Source organism: Lepeophtheirus salmonis, chromosome 14, assembly GCF_016086655.4.
Source record: "Lepeophtheirus salmonis chromosome 14, UVic_Lsal_1.4, whole genome shotgun sequence".
Lineage (NCBI taxonomy): Eukaryota > Metazoa > Arthropoda > Copepoda > Siphonostomatoida > Caligidae > Lepeophtheirus > Lepeophtheirus salmonis.
The window spans coordinates 9,195,575-9,207,363 of NC_052144.2; the positions used below are offsets into that span (position 1 = coordinate 9,195,575).

The 11,789-nt window shown below is 30.9% G+C and overlaps 2 long non-coding RNA genes across 2 annotated transcripts; both read left to right on the top strand.

The window, feature by feature from the left end:
• The first annotated feature begins 1,002 nt into the window (after positions 1-1,002).
• On the top strand, positions 1,003-4,281 carry LOC121129795 (uncharacterized). Its single transcript, XR_005868509.1, has 3 exons — positions 1,003-1,136; positions 3,270-3,587; positions 4,117-4,281. It is a non-coding gene; the product is annotated as an uncharacterized lncRNA (long non-coding RNA).
• Positions 4,282-10,688: 6,407 nt separating this feature from the next.
• LOC121129887 (uncharacterized) lies at positions 10,689-11,536 on the top strand. Its single transcript, XR_005868559.2, has 2 exons — positions 10,689-10,756; positions 10,949-11,536. It is a non-coding gene; the product is annotated as an uncharacterized lncRNA (long non-coding RNA).
• The last annotated feature ends 253 nt before the right edge of the window (positions 11,537-11,789 follow it).

The window sequence follows — 11,789 nt, forward strand, 5'->3', positions numbered from 1 at the left end:
ATTGGGGAGATAATGTTTTATTGAGGTGGTTAATTATTAAGGATATATACCAGAATTTAAAAGATGAAAACTTTGAAAAAAAAACTTTGGTCAAGGACTGAAATATTTAATAGTTAAAACATTGGATTACTCATTTTAAGGATTTCTTATGTTTTTAAGATTAATTTTAGATCTATAACTTTTATTTATTCTTGTAACTTATTTTTCTTTAATTTTTTGGTATAATATATATAAATTATAGGAAATTAATTTTTATCGTAAAGAGTTTACAAATTAAAATACTCCTCTACGAGCGAAAAGATGAACACTGTACTCAAGTTACAATTTGTATAAGACATATTCATATGTCCTGGATTGGTTGACCGACTATTAGAATTCAAAATTTAATACATGCGTTGACTTAAACGGAAAAAGTGAGAGTATCCAACCTAAAACCCTATTAGCATTTTTGGTAACAAGTTACGTAGAGTGAATATGAAACATTGAACTTTATGAGCATTTTTATTGTCGAAGTATGATGTGTTTTATTTAGTTTTGGAAAAAATAGCAAGCATCCAATTACAGTCAACACATTTATTCCATTTTAAATTTCAATAATCAGTGGGTAAGGAAAGAAAATATGAATACTTTGATACGTTCTTCTTAACAAACCTTGGAATAACTAAAGGAATTACTGACAACTGAACTTTATGGCTAGTTTAGTTGTATGAATAGTTTTTTTGTTTTCTTTTTATTTACAAATATCACATCAGTCAAAAATCATAAAAGTTTGTAACCCAATACAAAAAACACACCATGTCCAAATAATAATTATAAAAATAAAATATACAAAAAAAAATCAATGTAAGAATTTGAAGTATTATGTTTTATTGATGAAGGAGGAAAAGAAAAAAGAAAATCTGGTAAATAAGTAATCAGATCAAGAAGTGAGGTTCCCAAGTGAGCTCTTTATAGACCCTTCCCTCACTCTTTTCCTTTTCTCTAATATATCATTCTGTATAAATGACGTAGTATCGATCATTCTTTGTTGAGGTGATTACGCGGGAATCTTTTTCATTTATTTAATTCCAAAATAAGTAATAACACAGAAAATCCATCCCAAATCCCTCTGGTCTAGATAATTCCCTAGTCCGGCGGTAAGCTTTATACACGGTAATAATTCTTTATTTTCTTGTAATCTCTGACTGGACAAAGACGGCTTCTAGGATCTCCATTGAGTTGAGTTCATATTCTTCCAGCCTTGCTGCAATAGGCAAGATTTGATGTTTATGTATTCCCATATATTATCCCTTGGACTTTAGAGACAATATATTCAGTTATCATGTTTTGTTCGTATTTCAAAGACGTTGCTACAAGGCAATTTGAAGGGTAGAGCTCTTGGCCGTACTTTTCACGGATAATACAATCCCCCATTCAAACAACGAGAACCACTTTTGAGCAAAAACCAAACAAATGGAATCAAGTTTCGATTTTTTATTTACAAAAAGAGCAGATTCTAGATTCAACCATTTGTTTTGACTTATTTGTAAATAAAGAAGAGGTGGCCAATCGGTGTCTTGACCATTTTTGCCAGTCTCTCCAATCTTCTCTTGACGGTAAGATACGACACTCCGTTGTTATCACCGTTTATTAAAGATCTTATTCTACTATTAGAGTGTGCTTCCACTTCTATGAAGAAGGGTGTTGAAGGCTCGAGGTTACTAGTTTTGGAACGGTATCATAAAACGAATTTCTTGGTTCTACTTAATAGAATGAAATTGCCTAGCTCCGTATCTACACGAGATAGGCCAACAGAAATTTGTCCTCCCTCCCTAAAAAACTCGTCCTCACTTCTCAAGCTTGGACTAAAGTTAATAAGAGGTTCGTTAGAGCTCATGGTATGTAGAATATTATTCATAATGGACTCCCGCAACCTACTCATCTGTCTCCAGTATTGACACATTTTTTCATCACCCCAAATAGCTCCAATGATCCCATAAATAATCTGTCAATCAGCTCATTACCAATTTTATTCTCGAACTCGCTCTTGATCCTCAACGCCCAGAAATTACTGCTTTTCCTCAATCTTGGAACACCATGAGAAGTTCAACACTTTCCACAAAGCCTCTATATTTGGATATCCGAGTCCCCATGCTTCGATTCGCGTAGTTGCATAATTAGTGAACTATTCAGTTATTTTACAAAATAACCATTATTCGATTTTAGTCAAAGTGTTTATTTGACTTTAAATTTTAATAATCTTTCAATAATTAAAGGAAATATTAATGTTGTAAAAGAACATATGGTAATGCACAAATCCATCATTTTAGATACAGATAAAATCCTGTTTTCCATTATAAATTCCATTGTGACTACATTTTGGAACAGTATAATGTACAAGCCACCAAAGGACATGTTTAAACACAATAATAGCAACAAAAACAACAAAAACAATTAATGGAACCAAAAACAACAACGTTTTGTATTTGAAGTAGAAATTTTAACTTAGGCAGCTTCTGTGGAGGACTCTCTTTTAAATATAAAACATTCTAAGTTTAAACGAAATAGAAAGTACGGAATATGTGAATATAAAAATTCAGCATATTTAAATAATTGCTTTATACATAAAAAAATATTTAATATATATGTTTGCAGGATGTTACTAGTCTCCATCATTTGGGGGGGGGGGGCTTAGTCCCAAAAGTTCTTGACATTGTAATACGTAAACTTATATATATTGGTTGACCGTAAATGTTGCGTACAACTTGCGTTTTTGTACAAGTTACAACAACAAAATGAAATGAATAATTTTAAATGTAGGATTTACAGTACTTGGGATGAGGATAATCCAATAATTGAATATTTCATCATGGATGATGTACGTATTAATTTTTGACTATTTTAATAAAAATACAAAAATATAATTATTAGTCGGCACATTATAAATTGCAAATACCCACAATTACACTACACATAAATATATAAAAATTATGTAATTTTAATAGATCGAAATGAAATATTAATGTATAGTTTGTCATTAGAATAGCCAATGTTGTAATTAAATAAAGCATTTTAGGGCGGGAAATTTTTAACTTGTACAATACGCTTATACAAGTTGCAACTTGTACACAATATATATATACCGGATGAAGACTCAAAAATTGAAAAAAATTAATTCCCTTTTTAACTTCTACATACTTTTATTTGGAGCCATTTTTATGGCAAACATTTGAGGCAAAACTAGGTAATCTAACAATTTTATTTTTAATTTTAAACACTTTTTGTTTCAGATGTCCTCCTTCATTCTGAATGATGGCTTTAATATGGGGACGAACAGAAGCCCAACTTGCCTTAATGAAGTCCTTGAACATGTTTTTCCACTCATCGTAATCACGGCCTTCAGGGCATCCCTAAATCAAGGAGATTGTCAGATTAGTCGACAGCATCCGGTTTAAATGACTTTTGAAACTTTCTTTTAATTTAAAAAAAAAATTAAGAACATCGTTTCGTTAATATTATTCGTCTCAATCATGTTAAATACATGAGTGAATAATATAATTATGAAACTTTACTTATGTATTGCTATCACTTAGACTAAGAGGACGAAGGTAAAAAAAAAATCGGGTTCATATATTTTTTGAATTATTAGTTATAATAACAATATACGGTAAACCATAATTAAACACTTAAGCGTAAATTTTATTTTATTTTTTGGAAAAGGAAATTATTAACGAATATAATTAATTGTTTACATTTTTTTTACCTTGACAGCAATTTATTGAGAGCTTTTAATGGGTACATTGTTATATTTTCCACATTTACTAAGAAATAATTATAATTTTATTTCTTAAACGATATATAATTGTACATTTTCATCATTAATTGGATAATTAAAATTGATTTACTAGTACGTCGATTATCAAAGTATGGCACTAGTCAATAATACAAAAGCTTAACAGTCGACACTTGTTTTTTATATCAATTGATACGGTTATTACGAATGTTTAGTTAGTTTTATTAAATTCACGAACATATTCGATTTCGTCTTTTTCTGTATCTTTATTTAATCTAATAAGTTCGAAATATTTTTGTGTATATTTCTAGTCCAAAAAATGTATTACACCTTACTGATTTTAGGACTGGAACCGATTAAAAGTATTGGTATATTGGCAACACTAGTTGGATATATATATGTATTTTTTGTTGTTGACAAGAATGTACTCAAAACCTAATCTAAATCTACTATTTAAATGTGAATGTGTGTGTGTGTGTGTTTGTACCTCAATAAAGAAAAAAATAATGGATGGATTTTACTGAAATTTTCATGTTGTTTCTTAAGGCTCCAAAAACAGTTTTGTTAAATTGGTTTTTTTTTAGTCTTAGGGCCATGGCGCCATTTAAATATCATTTCTTAACACTTCAGCTGTACAATCTGAGGGCCGGGGTGTATTTTGGATATTAGACAGGTTCTTTGATCCTCGAGGAATCGACAGTGGAACAATTTAACGAGCTTCATGTACCAGCAGTCCCCAACCCGTTGACAGGGGTATAATTTAGTATATTGGAAAGGCATCTTGGTTCTTAGAAATGCAGCGGTGGGGTAGTTTAACCTGAAGTGAGTGTTAGTACTTTATTTGTACTACCTGAGAGCTGGGGGTATTTTGGGATATTAGCAGGGTTTCTTTACACTCAAGGAAGCATCAGCAGATAAATTTAACTTTACTCAGGCCAAGCAGTTCACCTGCACAACTCGTGGGCTAGGGTGTATTATAAAATATTAATTGGATTCCTTGGTGCCTATAAACACGGTAGCTGTAGAGTTTTAACTATATTTCTGCTTAGCACTTCACCTGTATAGCCTGAGAGCCGGGTTGTAGTTTGAATTAATGGGAGGGTTCCTTGGTGCTCGGGGAAGGGGCAGCTGAGAAGTTTATTTTGCCTGCGGCACAAAAGTTCACCTGATCAAGCTGTGGGGTGGGGTATACTTTATAAAATTGGAAGGGGTTCTTAATACCTAGAAACGCAGTGGAATTTGAGTTTAAACTGTATTATGACCTTGCACTTCATCTGTATTTTGGAATATTACGAGGATTTCTTTATAATTAGAGAAGCGACAGTAGAGAAATTTAACCTGACTCAGGTAAAGTAGTTCACCTAAAAAATCAGTCGGCCACGATTTATTATAGAATATTAGAAGGTTCCTTTCTTCATTAGAAACGCGGCAGCGGTAGAGTTTAAACTGTTTTTGGCCCAGTACTTCACCTGTGCAATCTAAGTGCTGGGGTGTATTTTGGGCTATTAGGAGGTATCCTTGATGCTCATGAATGCAGGGGCCAGATTGCAAGTTAGGTGTCTGACCCACAAAATAAATTAACTACTTCCTCTATCGCGTGAAAGAAGCGTACCTATGTAGTGCCTAAATATGATTTACCCGTACTCATAAAACCAACATGACAATAATTCTAAAAATTTTAAAGTCTTTACTTTTAGTTTTATATTAAGCTGAAGAGTTCTTAATTAATTTAAATATTTTAAGGTACCGGGCAACACCAGAAAAACCTATTCTGGTTACTATCAAATTCAAATATGCATTTACTTTTCTTTTATTATCATTCTATCTAAAGTAAATAAATATTTAAAATAAAAAAAATCTATTTTTTAAATGTTTTTTATAAAGAATGAATTTCATCTTGGGTTTTCATTTGCTTAAAAGCAGAAATAACTTATTTGAAGCTTCAACATTTATATATATATTTTATTTCCCAAATAGTATATGATTGTTCCAATAGAACTTAATATAGGAACACTATAGTTTGTACATTAGCACATTGCTCGCTCACTCTCATAAATATCAACAGGATTTAGTTACACGATCTTAAGAATGTTTAGATCACACTATGTAGTGTATCCTTTTATGTCTAGGTATATGAAATAAATACGTCTCATCTTGACATCCAATAAAACATAACACATCATCTTTAATCGGGTACTCATTTTGCAGTTATATTAGTTTTAGTATATTTTTTAACTCAAACATTACTCGAGGTTAAGTGTTAAAGTCATTGAAGTCAGATGTAAAATGTCAAGAAAACAAAAAACAAAACAAAAAGGTGACATATCTAACATCAAGTAAACATATTTCTACTGATTCTTTAAAGATTTATTACTAGGCACTGATTATTGTGATATGCTATAGAAACCACATCGATAATTAAATTTGAAGCCCTATGGCGTAAATTATTGCCTTCAACCGATCTCATTGTGAAGATCATACATTAATCATGTACTGGCCAATGCAAAAGAAATGAAACTCTTTGGGGACAGATAATTAAACACATATATTTCATTTTAAAGGTATTTATTCTTTACTCTATTGATACAAAAAGGCTTAATATTTGATTTTCTTTATAATTAAAGAAATTTAATCGCCATCAGCTTCCAATACGTCGTCCAGATGGCACCAAAAGCCCTGACATACTCTGACGTGATAGCCCTTGGATATTGTAGGGCAGGGATGGTCGATGGAGGCCTTAAATTTCTCAATATTTGTATGGCACACTTGACAAGCCTGACTCTCAATGTCTCACAATATAAAGTAATAAAAAAGACAGAGATCTTGGCTTGATTAGTGGTCATAAGCTCTTCTCACGGAATTGCATATTGTGGGTATTTTTTTTTTGGTTTTCAAATTTGCCTCTGTGGGAAGGAGCTCGTAGAGAGGTCCCCCCCTAATTCTTGATTACCTTTTACTCCGTGGAGTGGCCCACAGCCTTCTCCTTGGTAAAGTCTTATTTGGAATTGGCTTGAAAACCTTCCTTGACCTCATTAAAGTTTATTTTTTAGGCCTACTACTCTGGAGCTTAATGTCTATATTGTGGCCATCATGTAGGGATTTATAGACTCGAAAAACAGTAGCCTGGGATGCTCCATTAGCCTAGATAACATCAGCGAGTGGGGGAGGAGGAGTTACATATTATTTCCCAAAAAGTTAAGATTTTCACTGTTGAATGCTTAGGTGGCGCTAATGGTGTGAGTGGGGGCACCACATTGCTGGAATCCCTATGTTCCACGAAACCTCCTTCTTGATCCACGAAAGGACTTTAAGGATAAGTACATTAATATACACCGATAAAGAGTTCTTCATCAGCTTTTTGGTCTTTAACCATCTCTGTCGTTTAACTCTCATTTTCCTCCCTCTTAAGCTACAGCGAACTTATGGAGACCTAAACTTTAGTAAAAACAGTTATAGACTTTTCGGATTTATTTTTAAATAGTTCTTGGTTGTAGGGCTTACTTTTTTTGTACTGCAAATCCCAGGCCTTAGTTGAAGATGCTTAAATTCATTTTTAGCTTTTCCATCAAGTAACTGGAGCTATATATACATTTAAGGAGGTTTTTGATAATCGTATTTGACAAATCTGCGTCAAGAAGTCTTGAGGTCAAAATTTACTCAATTCCAAAAGCTTTTTTTTGTTCATAATACAAAAAAGAAATAAAAAACTCGTAACTTGTCTATCTAGTCGTAATTTTAATAAATTTCAAATTAAAGAGATGAGAAGATATTGTCTTTGATTTTAATCTTTAACCAGTAGAACATGTCTTCTTTGATAATAAGTAATTTAATATTACTATTTAAAAAAGTATACAAACGGTTCACTGATGCTTATAGTATAATCCATAGCAACAATTATAGACAAATATAGTTTACATTGTTAAAATATCAATTTAGATTTTATAGGTAGCTAAAAAACCAAGGAAAATACTTGCATTATGATTTAAAGATAAGTAACGAAGGATTATAAGTTTGTTTCCATATCTCATATTGCAATAACTCCAAAACTTGATGGCCTGACCATTCCTTTGTAAAAATGTTAGATAATTCGAAAGAAGTGAGACACAGTGGTTTTTTACAAGACCACCCTACATATCCCTTAAAACATGTATTTATATTTGTACATTGTCCTGTTGATAAGCTATAAATTGATTGGATGATAATGTATTTAGTGTTGGAAATATTGGATTTCTTTATCTCAAATACATAAGGCTGTTATAAAAAAGTTTCCTGTTACTATATACATATAAATCAACATTTGATAATTTGTTCCTGAAATAGGAGATTCACTTCTCTGACCATTTCCAAGGACAAATATTTTTTTTTCCAATATGTTTGCACAGTAGGGTAGGGGGTTTTTTTTGCTCCAAAAATAATATATTCAAGTTTTAGAGCCGTTTTGAAAATTAACCATAGACGTGGAACAAGAGCCTTAAAGTTTTGAAAATTTACACTCTGTTAGAAAAGTAATGTTGCTGTTTTAATATCACCTTTTTTTCTACAGATTATAGGTTGTTTTTGATAAAAATACAACATTTATTTCAATGAAATTTCTATTTGAAAGTAAGTACATTCTTCACCAAGACAAAATAAAAATAAATACTTTTTTTTTTTGAAAATACAAATTATTAAGTGTCATTGTCTATAAAGAAATTCCCTCATTAGTCCATTGAGGCTGAGGGTAACAGAGGACTAGACAGCATATCAGTATCATTTTGATTACTACGTATAGAGAACATAGTAGAGCTGATAAAATAAACATATTTAGTGTAATTCTTAATATATATTGACATGCCATTTCACTTTTTACTTTTTGTCAATATTTACTGATTTTTTGTAGATCAAATACAAACTTTTATGATCTTCTACTATTTGGAGAAGAAATTGGAGTTGGGACTTATATAATGTTAATCAACCATAATATCCTAAAATAAGTCCCGCTCCACTTTCTGCTAAATCATGAAAAAAAATTAACTCCTTAAAAGTATTTTGAGGCTATTTATAATCTTTTCTTTCGTTCATTTCGTCTGAATCGACCAAAATTAACGTGTAAGGGAATTGTAGTAGTTCAGAAAAGGCTTTTTAAATTTCCCATAACAAAGCCTTCAATAATTTTATTTTTTGTCATTGATATTATTGAGTGCTCATTTATTGGCGTTATTGATACTTATTTTGCATTACTTTTAGTTGATTACAAAGTTGTCAAATAGATATAATCCAACAAGTTCTCTGACAAGTACAATATATACATATATAGTTTTCACGTTGTTAACTTTGATATTATAAAACTTATAGAAAAATATTCAACATGATAGTTTATGAAGCTTAGGTGCTTTTGGTCTCCTAAGACATCCAGTCTTTCAGATATACTCTGACAATGAAAATATACCCGATCTGCTCTTCTGGGATTGTCAGTTTCAATAAAACTTTCTTTTTATACATTCTATCGATACATTACGTACAATTAAAATTATTTTTCTGAATTTAGCAAGTAAAATTAACTATTTTTTGATATCATAAGCTTGCTAAATTTGATACTTGGTTATAATAACAACATTTTTTTTCGTCAAAATTTAGTATTTACACATTTTTTTGGTTTATTTAATAAAATTAAGTTATATAAGTATTTTCCACAAATAAAAGTGCGAAAAAGGCCCCCAAGGTCTTCCAAACATACATTTTTTTAGTTTACTTCATAAAAAAATACACGTATTTGCAAATTTTTGTAAATATAAGTCAAATTAGTTGACTGTGATACCCTAACTATCAAAGACTTGGTGGTCCATTGAGATTTGAACAATAAGTAAATCAATAACAAATAAAAAGTTGAGTCATTGAAATTAGTTAATGTTTATATATATTAAAAAAACAAAACCCCGAGCTCTCTAGCTTACTTACAACTCGAGGAAATTACAATTGAATTGATCGGCAAATCTGTATTCGTGCACTCACCAGCAGTAAGGCGTCTTCAGGACCTTCTCTTCGCCGTCAGCATGTCCAATAAATTGGAGAGGAATAATGTCTCCGTCAAAAAGTATAAATTGGATCCGGATGATTTAAAAAAAAACTGTATAGGTAAATCCCCTCAAGTCCATGAAGCCCATCTATGGGAGTCCACTTCTGACGCCAGCAATGAAAGAAACATATCTCCTCCGTTGCACAACAATTTTGAATGAATCTTTTGAATTAATTACTGACAATTTTGCAATCCCTACAGTCCTGATGCAAAGCCCCTCAATTACACATTTATGGTGGATACCTAGGGGAAGACCTGCAGTGTCTTTCGTCCCAATACCAAGGCCCACAATGGCATTGTCAGCCAGCACTGGAACGCCATGATAGAAGACTATATGCAGAGTGGGTGCGAAGCCATCTGCTGCACCTCTGAAGCTATCATTTCCGCTAAGAACGGTTAGATTAATGATTAAGAGAGCTCAGAAACACATCTATTTATAATATTAATTTTGTTTATATTATATTGTTAATTAATAAATTATATCTTTTTGAAGTTTCAAATTCGAAGTGTTCAGATTTTAAGGTAGCATTTGGTAGGTAGGCGAAAAGCAATGATTCATTTAACACCAATTTGCTATAATATGTGCTGCATATGTAGATGATCCTTGAACAAAAAGAGTACTTTTTTTAGGTGTAAATTTTTAAAACTTTAGCTTTTTTTTAACTATCTCTAAATCTTTTTCAAAATTGCTCAAAATTAGCAAGTGTTAACTCTTATTATACAAGCCATATGACACCCTAAAAACACCAAAGTTAAAATTTGCCATTAATATTCTGTTGTGCAGATTCTAAAGTTCTTTGTTCTATGAAACAAAGGACTTATTGTTTATTATTTTTTTGATATTATTATTATTTTACTGTCAGTTACAATATTGTGTACTTAGATACAACAACGACAAAAATATTTTAAAATATAGCTTCAAAAAATAGGTAAGGCTTTAGTTACACAACGAAAAATAAAATGAATAATACAAATTTAATTAATTTTTTTGTCTATTATATTTCAAAGCTTTTTTAGTGAAAAAAACAAGGTTATGAAATTAATTACTGAAAAGAAATACATTTTTTTATAATAAATCCATATGGCTATACTACTAAAATAAGTTATTTTTTCTTTTCCAGAATTATTTCTATAAACAAAATTTTAGATCTACACCATGAGTATGACCATGAAATTGAAAGTTGTCATCGATCTTCCTGATGTCCAAGAGTTAACGGACGAAGATTCTTGTGACAAATATAAAGAATACTTGCCTTCAAATTTGTCCGGTATACAACTTCTGCCCGGGAAATATTCTTATACTGAAGAAATTATGATATTTTGATAAAAGATAAATAGTCCCATTCCCACTTTTTTCTTCAACAAAACTATATCAAAGAAATTTAATTGAAAAAAAGAAAACCAATTTAACAAATATTGTATCATTATTTTCAACTATAAATTCGACTCTACCGAAAGGATTACTCCCTTTAAGTGTTTTTGAACACTTTTTTAATAATGAATTGCTAACCATAATTGTGGAACAATCAAATTTATATGCACATCAAAAGAATATATACGGAGAACCCATTACTAAAAAAGAACTAAAAGTATTCAGGGGAATTTTGATTATATCTGGTTACAACGCCCTTCATATTAAATCAAGCTATTGGAAGAAATGTGTCATTTTAATATCTATTATTCAAGGAGAATAAATCGTTTCATTTGTATTCTAACAAAAATTTTATTGTAGCGATAATAATTTAGTATTCCTTCAAGATAAATATTTTAAGATTCGATCACTGAAAATCCATCTTTAAACAAATAATACATGATGTATTTGATTTCACCACAACATATATTTCATGATGAATCTATGATATAATATTTCAGAAAACGCTGTTATAAACAGGCTATTCGCTGTAACTCCATTAGATTTGGGTACAAAATATGGTGACAATGCACAGTTGGAGGATACTTGAT